The sequence below is a fragment of the Felis catus genome, chromosome A1 (genome assembly GCF_018350175.1).
Source record: "Felis catus isolate Fca126 chromosome A1, F.catus_Fca126_mat1.0, whole genome shotgun sequence".
NCBI classification, from domain to species: domain Eukaryota; kingdom Metazoa; phylum Chordata; class Mammalia; order Carnivora; family Felidae; genus Felis; species Felis catus.
The window spans coordinates 147,736,308-147,753,763 of NC_058368.1; the positions used below are offsets into that span (position 1 = coordinate 147,736,308).

Below are 17,456 nucleotides of genomic sequence, written 5' to 3' on the forward strand. Positions count from 1 at the left end.
CTGCTTCTTACCCTGATGTGTGCCTCTTCTCATTTATCTTTCTTGAAATCTAGTTACATATTTGTTACTGGTATACAACAATCATTTTATGTATTTATATCAAATGAGTTTACGACAGTAAGTCTCAATAACAGCCATTATGATTTTTATTTTCTTATGAACTTTATTTTTTTTAGTTTATTTTGAGAGAGAGAGTGCACGAGCAGGGGAGGGGCAGAGAGGGGATGGTGAGAACAAGAATCTCAAGCAGGCAGCTCTTACACTTAACTGCCTAAGCTATCCAGGTGTCCCTTCTTGTCAACTTAGAAACTTCCAAGTATGCAATACAGTATTACCTACAGTCACCATAGTATACATTATATCCCCAGGACTTATTTTACAACAGGCAATTTGTCTTTTTGACCACATTTATCATTTCTCACTCATTCTCTTTGTACCCCATTTCCTAACCAAATCTTCTATTGATGGATTGGTGCTCCTTCAGTATAAGGATACTGTGAATTTCCCTCACTGATCTAAGTGGGCTGTTTCTGGTCATGAATTTTTTTTCTTGCCTTCATCAAAGTAGCCTCATAGAAATCTCGCCCTGAGCAAAGCTTTGCAGAAGATTTCCTCAGTCTTTTTTTCCTGAATCCTCGAGTCCCATCTTCTTTGTTTCAAGTATCAAATTGACATCAAAGCCTCACCTTGCATAAAGCAATTTTTATATAGTCTAGGGAAATTTTCATGCTTGGTCTCTGCACCTGTTTCCACACAACCTAAAGGGTGACAGTTCTATAGTTTCAGCTCAGCTTACAACACAACACTCTATTTTTTGTTCTATTTCTGGTTCACATAGGAGATGACTATTTCATAAACCTAGTTATTCAACACACACCCCCCAAGAAAATTTATTAATTCTAGGTTTCTGGGAATGAAGAAGTGTCTGAACACAAGATGTTGCAAAAAATCAAGACTAGAGTTGCATAATACAAAGTATTAATCATTATTGATAAACAGAAATATACAAGTTATGATAGGTTTAAAATTTTTATGTAGAAGAATACCCATAACAAGGAGGTCACATATGCCACCTGTCCAAATTTCCCATCTCTCTTATCAGTGACCAAAATTAGTCATCCTGTGTAAGAATTTACTATTTTTATGCAATGCATAACCCCAACACTCCACTTGTTCTTTCTTCAAAATTTCTCTTTCCAGCCTACGGTCTTCTTTTTGTCTGGTAATCAGCCAAGATAGGCAGACTTCCCCAGGCAATTCTTATGTTTTCCCACTTCAATTCCCAATGACCCATCCTATCAAATTTGAATTATTTTATTTCCCTGGAATTTAACTTTACTATCTGCCTTCCTCATAAAATAACCTAAGGACAAAAATATATAATATAGAATCATATGCCACCCTTTCAAGATAATATGTATGTAGTGAGTTTCATTTGCAAATGATGCTCTGAACTAGAATGGAGACCCGTTTTTATGCATACATGTAAATATTTAAATACACTCTCAATTAAATATATAATTCAAAATGGGTAATTTTGCCTTCTGTTAACACAGCAAATTACATACAGAGTAAAAGTGATTATGATTCTTAGTAACTGTGGATAAACTACATGTTAATTTCAAAGGTTTCACCATTTATTGCCAATATGAAAGGAGTGTGAATTTGAGAATAATATGTATTAGTAGAAATCTGAAGACAATATATTTGAGTATTGTTCCCATACACAGTGTTGTTCAGGTTTTTAGTGAAGTATTACTTGTAGGCATTGAAATGCAGGACCTGCAATTTTAATAAGATACTAGGCAGTCTTACAAAATAATTTGTTAGTTTTTATGTGCTACCCTCTGAAACAGGTAAAACCCTCTGAAACAGTTTTTATGTACTACCCTCTGAAACAGGTATGAAATTTATGAACTAAATTTCATAAACTAGCTATTTCCCAGTCCACCCTAGTTTGGGAATAAAACTGAGCACCAGTCTTCAAGTTCTTCAGCCCTGTTCCTAAATACCTGGTAAGAACTCTAGCTCCATGTCAGTTCTTCACAAATGGTTCTTGGAATTACCTTTAAGTGATTCTCTGAGATCTGCGAAAACTCAGTCTCTACTTTCACATATAAACCTATCCATCCCTCCTTAATCTGGTAATCTTTAAACACTGTTGATATCCAAAGTGGCAGTTCTGTTCCCAAAGTCTTCTAAAGTTTTTATTTCTTTTCTCTTTTTTAAATTTATTTATTTTTATTATTTTTGAGAGACAATGTGTGAGAGCAGAAGGGGCAGAGATAGAGGGGGATAAAGGATCCAAAGCAGGCTCTGTGCTAACAGATGTGAAGCTTAAACTCATGAACTGTGAGATCATGACCTGCGCTGAAGCTGGATGCTTAACTGACTGAGCTACCCAGGCACCCTTCTATTTTTTTTTTTTTTCTCTCATAGAAGGAGATCATGGTTGGTGGTACTGACCCTAGTAGAACTCAGGGCTCAGACACTGAAATGGGAACAAGCTGAAGTTCCATGATTAATCATGCGGTGTCCCTCAATAGCAAAATAACAGATACCCTCAAATTGTAACACTTCTTGTTGTTCAGCATTCACAGAAATTTTAGAGAGACATCTTGTAGTTTACTGGACCTTATCACTGGGTGAGACGCCATTCAATTGGACCTATTTGGGAGCAATGTTGAGACACACATCATCAACTCTCTTTCAAAACTTGCCTCACTAGCTTAAACCAAACTCAAGAAGCTCCTAGGTCCCACCTCTGTATGGACCCTTGCATTAATTTTCCCACCAGCTCATTAGACATGTTCACTATGTACATCTAGCTCTCACTCTGGTACCATACAGGCTGGCTACGTGGTCTTCTAAGCTTAATAGAGCTTATTTGAAGAAAATATCTTATTACTGAACACAGAAAAAAATGTCTGTCTCCAAAGTGCCTTTTGTTATTTCATGCTAAAATTCCAAATACAGTTGGGTTTCTACAAAGTGATTATTGAAGTAATGTTTATTCTGAAATTGATTTGGTAGATTTTAAATTATTGAAACAGATTTAAAAAGCATAGATAACAATTTGAAAATGTGTAACACCATTTTATGCATTTAAGGAGTAAAAATGCTAAATAGCAGTAATTCCCTTTTCTAGACAATTATAATGATATTCAGTTAATTTCTTTTCCAAATGTTTATCTTGTTTGGAACTGAAATGCTATATTGGTAAAGCATCATTGGAGACTATAGCTGCTAAGTAGAAAGATATTCAGAAAGTTAGTTTAATGATATCGGTTTTCCAATCTCTGAAGATAAATGACTTGAATGTAAAATGAGGGATATTATGCTTAATTAGAAAGCTTTGACATCACTTCCAGAAGAAGGTGCTTCTCCCCAGTGACAGGGGTCACAATAGAATATAAACTAGGTATTTTTACAAATGCTACTGGGTAATCTACTTCTGCTTTTCTAGATCTTGAAGAGCTCATTAAATGGCAAGCTTCACATATTATGCTACGCAGGATTTCTGAAATGCTGGAGAATTAAATCCCAGTGGTTCACTGCTTGTCCACTCCATATGATACTGTGGTCCTGGCTTGGAGTAGCTGATGGAAGTCAGTACCTTGGCAGATAAATGGCATTTGTTTAATTTAAATGACACTCGTCATGCTCCCTTTTGTTCTCCAGCACTATGAGGTTAATTGAGCAGATATGAAAAATTAGCCAGGCTCAAATTGCCTCTGCTCTAAGTCAGAATTATTAATCTACTGGCCTTAATTTAAAGCTTCTCCATTTTCTATGATAGACTGAATTATGTAGACTGTGTAAGGGACAAATGCTAATGATAATAACATAATTTAAAATTTTTCATAGGACTAGGAATTTCAGCCTAGTCAAATTTAACAGATTTCAAATTCTAACCAAGAAGATATGGCTTTTCTATCTAATTTATTTATGCCATTATATGCGAAGGGAAATATGAGAGTATGTTTTATCAATGACTTCTAATTTGCACGTTTACTTTTGACCTTCAAAACCATTTCACACTAAATATAATCTTAGATTTCATGAATACAGTGTCTTTCCACTTTATGTAGATAACAATGTGTTGCAGACTTCCTATCTTATAGTAGAGTAATTAAGGCCACATCAATTCTGTTTCCATATAGTAAGTAATTACAGAGGTGATTGGAACATTTCTGTAGAGGATTAGCTTAATTTATCAAGCAGTGGCTCTTGTGGAATAAATGAGCAGAGGCACCTTTCAGCTACATTGTCAACTCTTTTCTACCTATAGGATACTGATGGAATGATTTACTAGAATCCAATGACCTCCATGACTTAGAATTAAGCCCAGCTCCCCAAGTGGGGACCACCAGGGCAGAGTAGGAGCCTAGGGGAAGACAGTACAATTTCCTACTGCATCTCCATACAAATCCATTTCTTCCTGTTCTAAACTGTGTCCAGTTTCCATTTACAATTAAAGCATATCTTACTGTGTACATCAGGTACTAGATGTGGACATCTGTCATAGTCAGAATTCCACTTTGGAATCTTTTAAATCTACAAGGAACCATATTTGAAACTGAAAAGGTAAAGATTTATTTCATGTTAGCATGGCCTCATTTATAGTACTGCATTTTTGCAGCTGTATTTTTTCATGTGTTTTTCACATTTCAAAAATGTATTGTCTGTGTACATATTTTCCTCATTAAGCCTATATAATGACTTTTTTGGAAGACAAGAATTGAAGCACTTGATTCATTTGCAACTGTAACATGGGTACTTACTCCCCTCCCTTATTTTAAGTCTCTAGTATAGCACAGAGTTCAATTTTAGCCATGGAATTTAATTGTGAACATGACTAGGGACAGGCCACACAGAACTTGTGTCAGCTGGCATTATAAGCTCAAGTGAATACTCAGGTCTGTTTACAAATGCCACGTGGTATTAGGAATTATCCACATGTAATATTCCTGTGAGAACAAATGAGACTCTTGGAAGCTGTCTGCATAAATATAGGCAGTAATTTTGAATGAATGGGGGCAAAAAAGAGCATGAGGTAAAAGTGAAAACTAACTTTAAAAACATGTTGTCTATATAGATATTATCTCTATCAGTGGTAATTTCTACATGTGTTGGGAGATAAAAACCATATAAAAAGATAAACCAAAAACAATGATTGCCCTGACCCAGGAATTTACTCTAATTTTTATACTGATTGTCAGTCCTGGAGAAGAAATAAGTTCAAGAAAATAGCTTTTGTTCAGTTTTAAGTTTGTGTTACCTGATTTGTGGTCCAAGTTGTTTAGACAGTATCTCTTATCAGAAAATATCACTTATCTAGTTGGTGAAAATTGTCAAACTATGGAATATTTTGAGTTCTTTGTTAAAAAAGGAAATGGAAATGTACTCAAAAGGTAAATTCAAGGAAGTAATCCAGTTTAATATATTACATCAAGTTTAGAACTTTATTAAAGACGTAAGGAATTTGTTCAGCCTCTTTTCATAGGCTTTAAAATTTTCTACCCTAACATATGCATTAACATGTACACCAGTGTATTAAAGTTATAAGAACCAAGGGCTAAGGTTATCTGTAACTTTGCAGAAGTTTACAATCACACAGGAATTGTTTGTAATTAGAGATAATTTGGCTTCTTTAAAATACAAGTTATTTATATATGTAGAAAATAAGCCATGAAAGGATATAACATTCTGCATACAGAAAAAAAAAATCAACTAAATATAAACTTAACAGGAATAATGCAGAGAACAAGTAAAAAAAAATAATGGAAAAAAAAAAACAATGCAATATTTCTGTAAGGAACAAGAGTGTAGTCAAGGGAAAGGAAGGCATTTCCAAGAAATTAAAACTTCATAGATTGTCAATTGTCATATTGTGTTAAATGAAAAATGTTTCAATCACAATACAAATTGTTTTTTTCTTAAAGCTAGACAAGTCAATTTTAAAATTCATTTGGAAGAATACATACAAGAATAGCTTTGAAAAACCTGAAAATGATCAGTGGAAGAGAGATGAAAGATGTATTAAAATAGAAGGCTGTAAATTAAGTGTGTTTATATTGAAAAATTGAGGGATAAATGGTATGTTTTTAAAAAATTAAAAATTGATTGAAATGAGTAAGGAATTTATGATAAAGGTGGGGTGAGGAAGTTCATTTTAATCAAGAGTACTGAAACAGTTATATGCCTAGATGGAAAAATTAAAACTATATTAAATCCTATCATCCAATAGTATAAATTATATAAATATCAGATAGTTTCTAGCCAAGGGGTAGAGAAAACTTTTCTATGACCTAAGGTTCCAAAACCACCAAGAAAAAGCTTGATAGATTTAGCTACATAAACCAACAACAACAACAAAAAAAATGCATTCATTAAAGTGGGATGAAAAATTACAAAAAGATATATTTACAACTTACATTATAAATATTTTATAGTCCTAACACACAAAATGTTTCTAATTTTGAGGAGACCAACAACCCAATAAAAAGTGGGCATAACACAAACAGTTTATAGAAGAAATTCAAGTATCCCCCAGAGTAAGAGAAGATGCTCAATCCAGTTCATACCTATAATGCGAATACAAATTAAAACTGCATTGATACGCCACTACTCATCTATCAAACCCAGAACATTCAACAGTTTGATAACATAGCATGCTTGTAAGACTATTGCAAAGAGAAATAAACTCTCACATGGTTGGTGGAAATGAAAAATGATACAATTACTACTGTGGTTGCAATATGTGGCTAAATTATGTAAAAGTTTAACACCTAGAAATCTACTCAAACATATGATGGCAAAAAAAAATGAAATGTCTTATGCACACAGCTATTCATTTTTGAATTATTCATAGAACAAAACACCTAGACCTATGTTATTGCTACACAATAGAGTAGTATCTATCTTTTAAAGGAATATGGAAGGAAGGCCTTTGTAGAGTACCACTATATAAAAAGAGGCAGAGAAATATATATATACATACATGCACACATATTTCTAAGAAATCAAGAATAAACCTACAACTAATGAGAATAGGTGAAGGAAGAAAAACAAATATGGGCATAACAAACAAGACTTCCTGGAGTTTAGCTTTTTAAATGAATTTTTACATGGTCAATTATTTAAACGTTTTACAAAGCTCTAATAAAATTTTAAAATTCTCTGAAGCTTCAAAACTTATGAAAATACCCAAACTGCATATTGTTTGCCCAGGAAATAATTACTTTAGAGTTACCAAGCGTAGTCGATATGGAAAAGTTATTCTTCACTAATAAAAAAAATAAGTAAATAAAACAGTTAATAAATGTAGAGGAAATGAGAGGACAAAAAAAATATACGCAATTCACAGGAATTACTGTGGTAGTTTACAATGACAACCCATGGACCCAATAATTCGTTTGAACACTTCTGAGACAATCATCTATCATGTACCTCCTGGAACTGTAGCAGGATTCTCACACAAAGGTATGGGACAACACCGAGGCCTTTCTTTGAGAAAGTGGCTTTATTTGTGCCAGCATGGGCTCAACAGTGTGTAGCCTTTTATGCCATTTCTATTTCTTTGTCTCCTTTATATGGTGACACATTGTCTGATTGGTCACAGTCCAAGGGTTACAGAGTGGCGTCAGAGCTAGGCATATGTGTGTAGGAGTTGATGGGGCCACATGGTCTTGCTTTGTTCTGAGAAGGCCTCTACTACATTCGTTATGGACGGACTCTACCTCTGCCACAGAAAGTTACAATAATCAACAATACAATACACTGCTAACTAAGATATATTTTTGCTAAGATCAATATGCCCATTTACAGGTAATGCAGGGACTAACGGGACATGTTTTGACTCCATAAGGAGATCATCAGCCAAATCCAGAATGTGGAAAGACTGCAGGGCAAATGAGCAAGTCTTCAACAAATAAATAGTATGAAAAATAATGAGACATGAGAACATTACAGAGTAAAAGAAACCTAAGGGACATATCAACCAAATCTAATATGTGGACCTGATGTGGATCCTGATTTGGTCAAACCATAGTAATTTTGAGGCAATCAGGTATATTTGGACACAGACTAGGTATCAGTAAACATTGAATAAATTGGTTAAATGCGATAGTGTACTGTGATTAACGAAATCCTTTTTTTTTTTAATAGATGCTACACTGTGAAGTATTTAAGGTAGAAATTTTATGTCCAAACTTACTTTAGAATACTGAAGTAAAAAAAAAAAAAAGTGGGACAAGATTAGCAAACAATGGTATGCTAAAACTAGGTGTTTAGTAGAGTATCAGTTGATCGTACAATTCACTTTTTTATATTTGAACATTTTCATTTTATCCTGGAAATGTTCAAATATACACAACAAAAGAAGTGCTGCTGAGTCACATGCCACCATTTCAGGGAAGTTGGAAATTGGATGACTAATTGAAAACAATAGAGCATCCATAGTAGCACAATGTGCTTCTGTTTGAAAAGCAAAGATAAGCCTGTAAGAAAGCACTTTTATTTTCTCCGACTTGCATGAAGAGTTAATTAGAAACATGCTAAAGAGAGATCATTCTGAGAAGCAAGCCGTCGGAGGAGAGGCTGACCACTGATAACAGACTGGCTACTCTGGCAAAGACAAACAAACCATGTGAATAATATATAGTTCCTATCAAGTTTAATGAAGGCCAAGTGTGTCAGTGTGAGAAAATAAATATGGACAGCTATATCGTAGTGCATGTATTAGTCCTGATTTTTGGGTGTGCTTTTCACATGTGTTCTAGGTGATTAAAATGAATCACCAGGACACCTGCATAACCATTGGGTATCATAGAATGTGAGATATATTTACATCTATAATTATCCATGTACAGGATTATAAGATTGTGTAAACATATCTTAGCATATTTTGTATGTTTGCTTAAAACTTAAGTCACTTATGAAGCTGAAGCTTCATTTGTACTTTTTATTTTTATTTGTTATATTTTAGACAGAGTGTATGTGCTCCTGGGAGCAGGAGAAAGGGGAGGCTGGAGCCTGACATGGGACTTGGTACCATGACCCTGAACTCATGATGTGCACCCAAATCAAGAGTCGCACACTCAACTGACTGAGCCATCTAGGTGTCCCCGATTTGTACTTTTTAAGTTAATCTTGATTTTCTAAGTTATAGCTGCTAACATTAAGGTATTTTCAAACCTTCCCTTCTTCCCAAAATCAAGCAAAAACATTCACATATAGACTATATACTGTCAAAAACAGCACAACAGGCCTAAAATAGAGTTGATTATGCTCACCAAACAGAGATTTACCTAATTATAGTTTTGGCTCTCCCAGACATGTTTTTTTTTTTTTTTCCCCCCCCCAGATCTGGAATTTTAAACTAGTCAGTCAGAAACTGCCTGGTGAGCACTGGATAGATAATCTACTTAACAGACTCTTGCCATCTTCTAAAGGAATGTAACTTGCAGTAAGCAACCTTCTTTTTGGCCTGGTACAACTTTCTTTTTTTCCCTTCTTTTTGGTCTATAAAAGTCATTTTGTACAGCTCCTCAGAGCTCATTTCTATCTGCTAGATTGGATGCTGCCCAATTTGAATCAATTTTTGCTCAAGTAAATTAAAGTTTTTACTAAGCCTCAATTTATCTTTTAACAGTACTGGATGGTTCATCAGCTAGTTTGCACTTTATTGATAATGCTTATGAGAACACTGCCAAATACGGACCGTTTTCTCAAAGAAACTAAGGCCTAGGTATGTTCGATTTTAATATTTATTTATTTTTAAGAAAGAAAGCTCACATGAACAGTGGAGGGGCAGAGAGAGAGGATCCAAAGCAGAGGCCTTAACCAGGCTCTGCATGGACGGCAGAGAGCCCAATGTGGGACTCAAACTCATGAGCCATGAATGAGATCACGACCTGAGCCAAGGTCAGAGGCTTAACCGACTGAGCCACCTAGTGCCTCTGTGTTCTAGTTTTTATAACACAATGCAGCACAAAATTTTCATACATTTTGTTCATAAAAGAGTATTTTTCAAATAAAAATCCATTTCCCAATTATTTGGATTTCTCAAGTTATGTGCTATTCCTCAAGAGTTTGTATAGATGATACAGCATAAATCTTTGTTCTAGAATTTGGACCAAAACCCACTGATAATCTATTTAGGTCTCTTTCTGGAAATATTTTCTCCTCCATCTTATTGTTCCTCACATGGCATCTACAGTCTTTTGTTTCCCTGTACTCTCACAACACATTAACGCTTACTATATAGGCAAGTTACTACCTTGTAACAATGATTCTCAGACTCAAGTCCCAGCAGATTTAGAGTTCTGAAGAAAAAGGCATTCTTATCGATAGCCTAATCTCCAGGAACCTATAGACTCTGTTACCTGGAGCCCTAACATTTTGCCTCCTTAGTGATGTGGGAAACAAAGGTAGAAGGAAATGGCACATAGAACTAAATTTCCTCTAAACATTGGGGTACATGTGCCCCTACGCATCAGGTTTATATATACAATGGAATACTACTTGGCAATGAGAAAGAATGAAATATGGCCTTTTGTAGCAATGTGGATGGAACTGGAGAGTGTTACGCTAAGTGAAATAAGTCATACAGAGAAAGTTGGATACCATATGTTTTCACTCTTATGTAGATATTGAGAAACTTAACCAAAGACCATGGGGGAGGGGAAGGGGGAGAAAAGTTACAGAGAGGGAGGGAGGCAAACCATGAGTGACTCTTAAGGACTGAGAACAAACTGAGGGTTGATGGGGGATGGGGGAGAGGGGAAAGTGGGTCATGCACACTGAGGAGGCCAATTGTTGAGATGAGCACTGGGTGTTGTATGGAAACCAGTTTGACAATAAAATTAAAAAAAATAATAATAATAAAAGGCAGAGTAAAACCTTTCTCCAGGAACTCCCTACTGTGTTAATGCTAATGCTTTGCTAAGGGGAAAACAATCTTAGCCTGACAATAATTAGCCTCTAGGCAGCTCTTCCTGCCCTTGGGTCCCTTTCCCATTCTTTAAGAAAATCACCTTTTTGAACCAAAGAAGTCTTCAAGAATTCTTTCTTGGTTGTCAGTTCTGGACCCGTGAACCCCACTATCATCCCCAAAGCATCAGTAGTAAATGTCAAAAAAATTCTTCCATTCTCTCCCCGGTTGGTCTCACTTTTTTCTTAATGTGGATTCCCCTTCCTCTAGTGAAAATAAGGACAGTAAAGCAGGTAACAATCCGAGAGAAGAAACTCCTGACAAGAGGTGGTAGGAGTGGAACTAATTCCAAACCTTCATTATGCAGTAATTATCAGACTTGTTCTTTAGAGATGGTTTGGCATGACAGTAGTGAATTAAAGACCCTCATCAATATACAAAAGGGTAAAGGTTCCAGCTCCATTGCACAAATTTGAGAATGGGTAAATATTGCCCAACACAAACTGAAATCAACTTTCCACATTTGCATGTTACAGTAGATAGTGCCTTCCTTAACACTTAAAAACTATAAATGTGCATTTAAGCTGCCTAAATACTGAATCAGTATTCCAAATGTAAGACTACGACAGTAATTATGGCTTCCTGCACATAATATAACAAATTCCACAGCAAATTTACTGGACACTTCCGTTTCCAAAGTGACACCATCATTTTTGTGTGTGTGCCTTACCTGGCAATACTATTGAATGTGCATTCCCAATACAGACGTAAATGGTGAACTGAACAAAATATACTATTAGGTGACGGGATCTTGACAGTTTAATACTGTATGTTACAAAATGCTTAAAAAGCAAATTTCTTCTATTGAAGCAAATGTCGTCTTCATATGACTTACAATGTCACAATCAGCAGTCTTTTATTTTTCTTTTCAGTCAGAAAATAAAATCCAATAAAAAAAACATGAAGCAATATTGTCAAGGGCAGCCCTTCCTTTTAGTTCTATAGTAAAGAAAGACAAACCGCCATGTCAAATGAAGAAGTATAAATCATTTATTGGTCTGATGTGTAGTTTTTGTTGCTCATCGGGTTAGTTTTCCTAAAGTGGGGTTTAGGATTAGAGGCATGTGGGTGCTCCACCTGCAGAGAGGGGGGCTGATTAGCTCAGACAATGACTCAGCAAGAACATCTCCTAGAATTACATACACATATGTTTAAAGAGCTGTGTTAATGAGGAACCTCCTTCAATTAGCAAAGATACAAACAATGGAAAGGGAAGATGTTCACAATAACAAGTCAATCAAAAAAGCAAGCAGCTGGAGAATGTAACGCTAACAGATTTATAAAGGTCTGAGAGAACAGAGCAGGTCAAGGGCTTTTTCTCTGCATATACACAGGTTCTTAGCAAAGGAAAAAAAAAAGCCTCGTGTACATAAAATACGTTCAAAGAGTGGAGCCCCAAATCTTATTTGCTCACTCCTAAGAGCCCCCCAGGTTATTTTAGCTAAAAACAAGTTTCAGTTCTGTAGTTATTTCCTGTCCAGTATGGTAATCAAAATTCTGAAATCATTCAAACATAAGGGAGAAGAGAATTTAAGTCTGGTACTGTCTATTCTCATTAGGACAGAGGTAACAGATGAGAAACTGCCACCCTTCTTCCATGATGTCAAGAGAGGTTGACATGTCAGGGGAGGGGCAGGTAAAGAGGGAGACACAGAGACTGAGGTGGGGGGGGCGGTGGACATGAATTCAGGAGGTGTGAGATCATGACCTGAGCCAAATTTGGACGCTCAACAGACTGAGCCACCCAGGAGCCCTGAAATTCTCTTCTCTAATACAATGCTTTTATAACCTCAGGCATTTGGGACCAGGTGGCACAAAAAGGATTCTAGGCCCCTCCTTTTCATGCCCTGAATGATCTACCACCTCAATTTGGGCTGTGGGAATATTTGTCACGTACGGTTATTCTCTTGCAGCTATCTATATACATGAATAGAACATATAGGATTCATTGAACAGATATATACACAAAAAACATTTATTTTTAATTCTAGCAATTCTCTTTAGTCACATGAACGGGGTGCTTCTCCTCTGCTCACCTTACCATATTGCTTTCTTTAATCCATGAAGATTAACAAATTAAAGTCCTGTTTATAGTACCCAAGGAATACACTGCAGTCTGAAATACGAATTACCAAAATACGTGTCAGCTTATTGTCTGATACAGCCAAAAGAACATTCTTCAAATTCATGGACTTTGCTTGTCTACACAGTGCCAACAATTGTATTTATTTCACTTTAGATAATTTTTCTTTCTATTCTCTGCTACAATACTGCAGTGATGAATTCAAGTTCTTTCTGCACTCTGGGAAATGCCTGCAGCAAACTCTCTGAAAGAGAATCCTATAAAAATCCTTTCTACACCTGAGGGTCAGAGTGGCGTTTGAGACCTTCCTTACCTTAGGGGCAAACAAAACAAACTTTTTCAAGTGGATTATTACCTGGAAGATTCTCCCAGTAGTGTTTAGGATTGATTTCTTATCCTCTACCAGATACCGCCCTTTTGAAAATGTGGAGACTAACATTTCTCCTCAGGGTGTTGCACAGCTTTTGTTGCTATATTACTTCTGATTACCTAGGATTTTCCTTTAGTATGCCGAGTGTGTATCTTGTTTTGAAATTATCCAAGAGATAGAGAAATGTTGATGAGGAAAAAATATACAATTAAAAATCTATGCTATTATTTATGGAAAAAAACCCCACAATTTCTATCCCTCAGTCACTCCCTACCGCACTGTAATTTCTTCTGTTTATACTAATTCCACGAACTGCTCTGACCAACATCACCAGTGTCCCTCTATCTTCCTAATCATAACTTTCTCTGCTCCTCTAAGCCAGGGGACACTTTAGGCTATTTGAACCTTCATCAAAATCATGCTTTCGACTTCCACATCATATTCTCCCATCTTATTTTTTATTTTGTTCTGACAGTTGTCTTCAGTCACATGAATGGAGTCCTTGTCTACTACTCGACTGGCAATATTGCTTTCTCTCTTGGATCCACGAAGAACAACAAATGAAATTCCTGTTTACTCTTAAGGCACATCCATGGTGTTACAGACCACATTTACAGCAACAACTTTTGTGGTCCTATTTTGGGGTGGCACATTAGCATCCAAACTATTTTAATAAGCTTCCTGGACTATATATATATTAAAAGGCTAAAAGCTATGCTTATCAAATTCTTTTGCAGTTGAATATATGAATATGGCTTAGACTTAGAAAGAATGTATAAATTTCTAGAAACATACCATCTACTACAACTAGATCATGAAATAACCGAAAATCTGAACAGATCTATTACTACTAAGGAGATTACATCCGTAATCAAAAATGTCCCAACAAACCTAAGTTCAGGACCAGAAAGCTATTCAATGGCAAATTACACTAGTGGAAGACAAATTAATATGAATATTTCTCAAATTCTTCCAAAAAAAAAAAAAATAGGAGTGAAACATCTCCAAACCAATTTTACAGAGTCAGCATTATTACCCTGATACCAGAAACCAGACAAGGACTATATAAGAAAATTACAGGCCAATAACCTTGATGAACATAGATCTAAAAACCCTCCATAAAATATTAGCAAACAGAATTCTACAAAGTTAGTAGCTTAAACCAATGCTACTTTGTACACACATTTTATAGCAGTATTATTCATAATAGCCATAAGTAGAAGCAACACAAGTATCCATTGATGAACAAATCAACAAAATATACTATATGCGCACAATAAATTATTTTGTCGAAACAAAAGAAACATTCTGATATATGCTATAATAAGGATATACCTTGAACACATAATGCTAAATGAAATGAGCCAGTCACCAAAAGACCCATACTACAGGATTTGACTTACCTGTGGTATCTAAATTAGTCAAATTCATAGAAGTAGAATGACTGTTGTGGGGGTTTGTGGGAGAGAGAGAATGGGGAGTTGTTGTTTAATGGGTATGGAGTTTCAGTTTGTAAGATGAAAAGAGTTCTGGAGATTGGTTGAAAACATTATACTGTGAATATAGTTAACACTAATGAACAGTACACTTAAAAATAGCTAAGATGCTAAAACATAAAAACTTCTAGAAAAAAAATAGCTAAAATGGTAAGTTTTATATTTAACACAATTAAAATTAAAAAAAAATGAAAGCATTTTCAAATACACACAACCCCCCTCCCCCCAATTTTTTTTTTTTTTTACCTTAGAATTCTCCAGGTTGAAAGTCGAACACAGGACTCACTGGGAAAAATCAAGGTGTCTGCAGGGCGATGTCTCCCGAAGTTTCCAGTGGAGAAACTGTTTTCTCTAGAAAAAGCTTCTCGAAACGGTCATGTTACTCGGTGTTTATAGCTGCCTTCCTCTGTCCTTAAAACCAACAAGGTGATTTGAATCCTCTCAAGCTTAATCACTGATTAACTGCAGCTGAAAATGTGTCACCACTTGTAAAGATTGTATGTGATTAGATTGGCGGTTCACAAACTTGGAGTTCTGGGGTGAAATCCAAAACTGGTTCCCATAACAGAGAGCAAGGAGAAACTGAAGAAAGAGTCAGGACAATCCAGACTGGGAGTGGCAGTTTTAATAAGCAAGGGAACTTACTTCTGAGGTTTGTCTTGGGCAGTCAAAAGACAAAATAAATCTTATCACCCATCTGCCAGAATCTTAGAGGTTTATATAGAGGCTTATACTAGGTTCAGCACATATAATGTCCAGATAGATTCAATAACAACTTAACTTTTCCAAGGCTAAATTCTTGAATCATCTCCCAGTGTGGGAATGGTGGGCAGAATGTAAATTCCGAAGACAGAGGAGGGGCCAGAAGCCTCTGATTGCCCAAGCACAGCCCCTGGGTCAATCAGCGGTCAGGTCCTCTTGATGACCTTCTCCTACAGTTGAGCCCACCTGGATAACCCATAGCAGCTACCCATCTCAATCTTTCTTTTTTATTTTTAATGTTTATTTATTTATTTTGAGGTGGGGGAAGAGAAACAGAGAAAGAGAGAGAATCCCAAGCAGTCTCCTCACTGTCAGTGCAGAGCCTGACTCAGGGCTCTAAACCATGAACTGCGAGATCATGACCAGAGCCAGAATCGAGTTGGAAGCTCAACCCACTGAGCCACCCACTCGCCCCACCCCCACCTCCATCCCCATGTCAATTTTAAATACAACCCCTTATGTCAGGGTAGGTAGCATACCCACAGGTTCCAAGGAGTAGGGTACAGACCTATGGGAGGTCATCCTGCCACCCACAGTAACATAGGAGGCAAGCTAGGTAATAAGCGTTTGTTTTGCTGCCACAGTAGCAGTTATAGGAGCATGGCTTTGTAGTCGGTAATCAAAACGGCAGCTCTTTAACCCTGGCATAGAAAGTGTAGTTTTGTTAATAGCTTTGGTAAAAGTGGCTTCCTCTTTCAGTAGTTCCCTGATTATGGCTGAGCTACTTGTCCCTAGAAGTTCAGCCCCAAGTCTACTCCATTAGGCAATTTATCAGTTGGGTATACAATCTAAAATACTGTGTAATAAATCTATTTCTACAAAAATTAGCGACATTGGATTATATTGTCTGAAACTGAACTGTGGCAAGTTTGACATCTCTATTACTAAGCAGAGAACTTCCTGACAAACAATGCCCACTGACCTGATGGGTATCTACTTTTGGGAAATCTTTAGGGATTTCAAAAAACAGCATACAAAACCTAAATTCATAATTTTATCCTCACATTTGGACCTCTTTCTTGTTCCCTGATCTGAATTCCCAGTTTAAGCCTTGGGAATCATCCAATAATAAACTACCTTTTTAAATCTCTAATATTCACTTGAGAATAAAATAGTATTACATCTCCTCAAATTCATACCTGCCTATTGTTCCCTACTATTCATACTTCATCAACTCTTAACAAGATTACTATGAACACCTGTTAACCAATATCTCAATCACTAAAGGCTCTTTTTTCCCCCAGCTTTATTGAGATACAATTGACAAATAACATTGTGTAAGTTTAAGATGTACAGCATAATGATTTGATATATATATATATTGCAGAATGATTACCATAATAAGAATAGTTAGACATCCATTAATCCATAACCTCACACTGTTACTTTGTGTGTGAAGGGGGAAGTGAGGACTTTAAACATCTTTTAAAAAATTTTTTTAATTTTCTTTACTTGGACAGAGAGAGATAGAGAGACAGAGAGAGAGCATGAATAGGGTAGGGGCAGAGAGAGAGAGAAGAGACAAAATCCCAACCAAGCTCTGCACTTTCAGCTCAGAGCCCTGATGCAGGGCTCGAAATCCAGGAACCATGAGATCATTACCTGAGTTGAAAACCAACAGTCAGACACCCGACTGAGCCATCTAGGCACCTGATTACCACAATAAGGGCAGTTAGACATTCATCAGTCTCTCGCCTCACCTCACATTGTGTGTGTGTGTGTGCGCGCGCACGCGCGCGTGTGTGTGTC

General features: G+C 36.3%; 1 long non-coding RNA gene across 2 annotated transcripts in view; it reads right to left on the minus strand.

Annotated features, from left to right (window-relative positions):
- LOC123379012 overlaps positions 1–15,924 on the minus strand; it is a 267,296-nt gene extending 251,372 nt beyond the window's left edge. Inside the window, exon 1 of one of the 2 annotated variants that reach the window (XR_006582897.1) lies at positions 15,192–15,924. This is a non-coding gene — a long non-coding RNA (uncharacterized LOC123379012). The remainder of the gene's footprint in view (positions 1–15,191) is intronic. The other variant, XR_006582898.1, reaches the window with a different exon arrangement.
- Between the last annotated feature and the right edge of the window lie 1,532 nt (positions 15,925–17,456).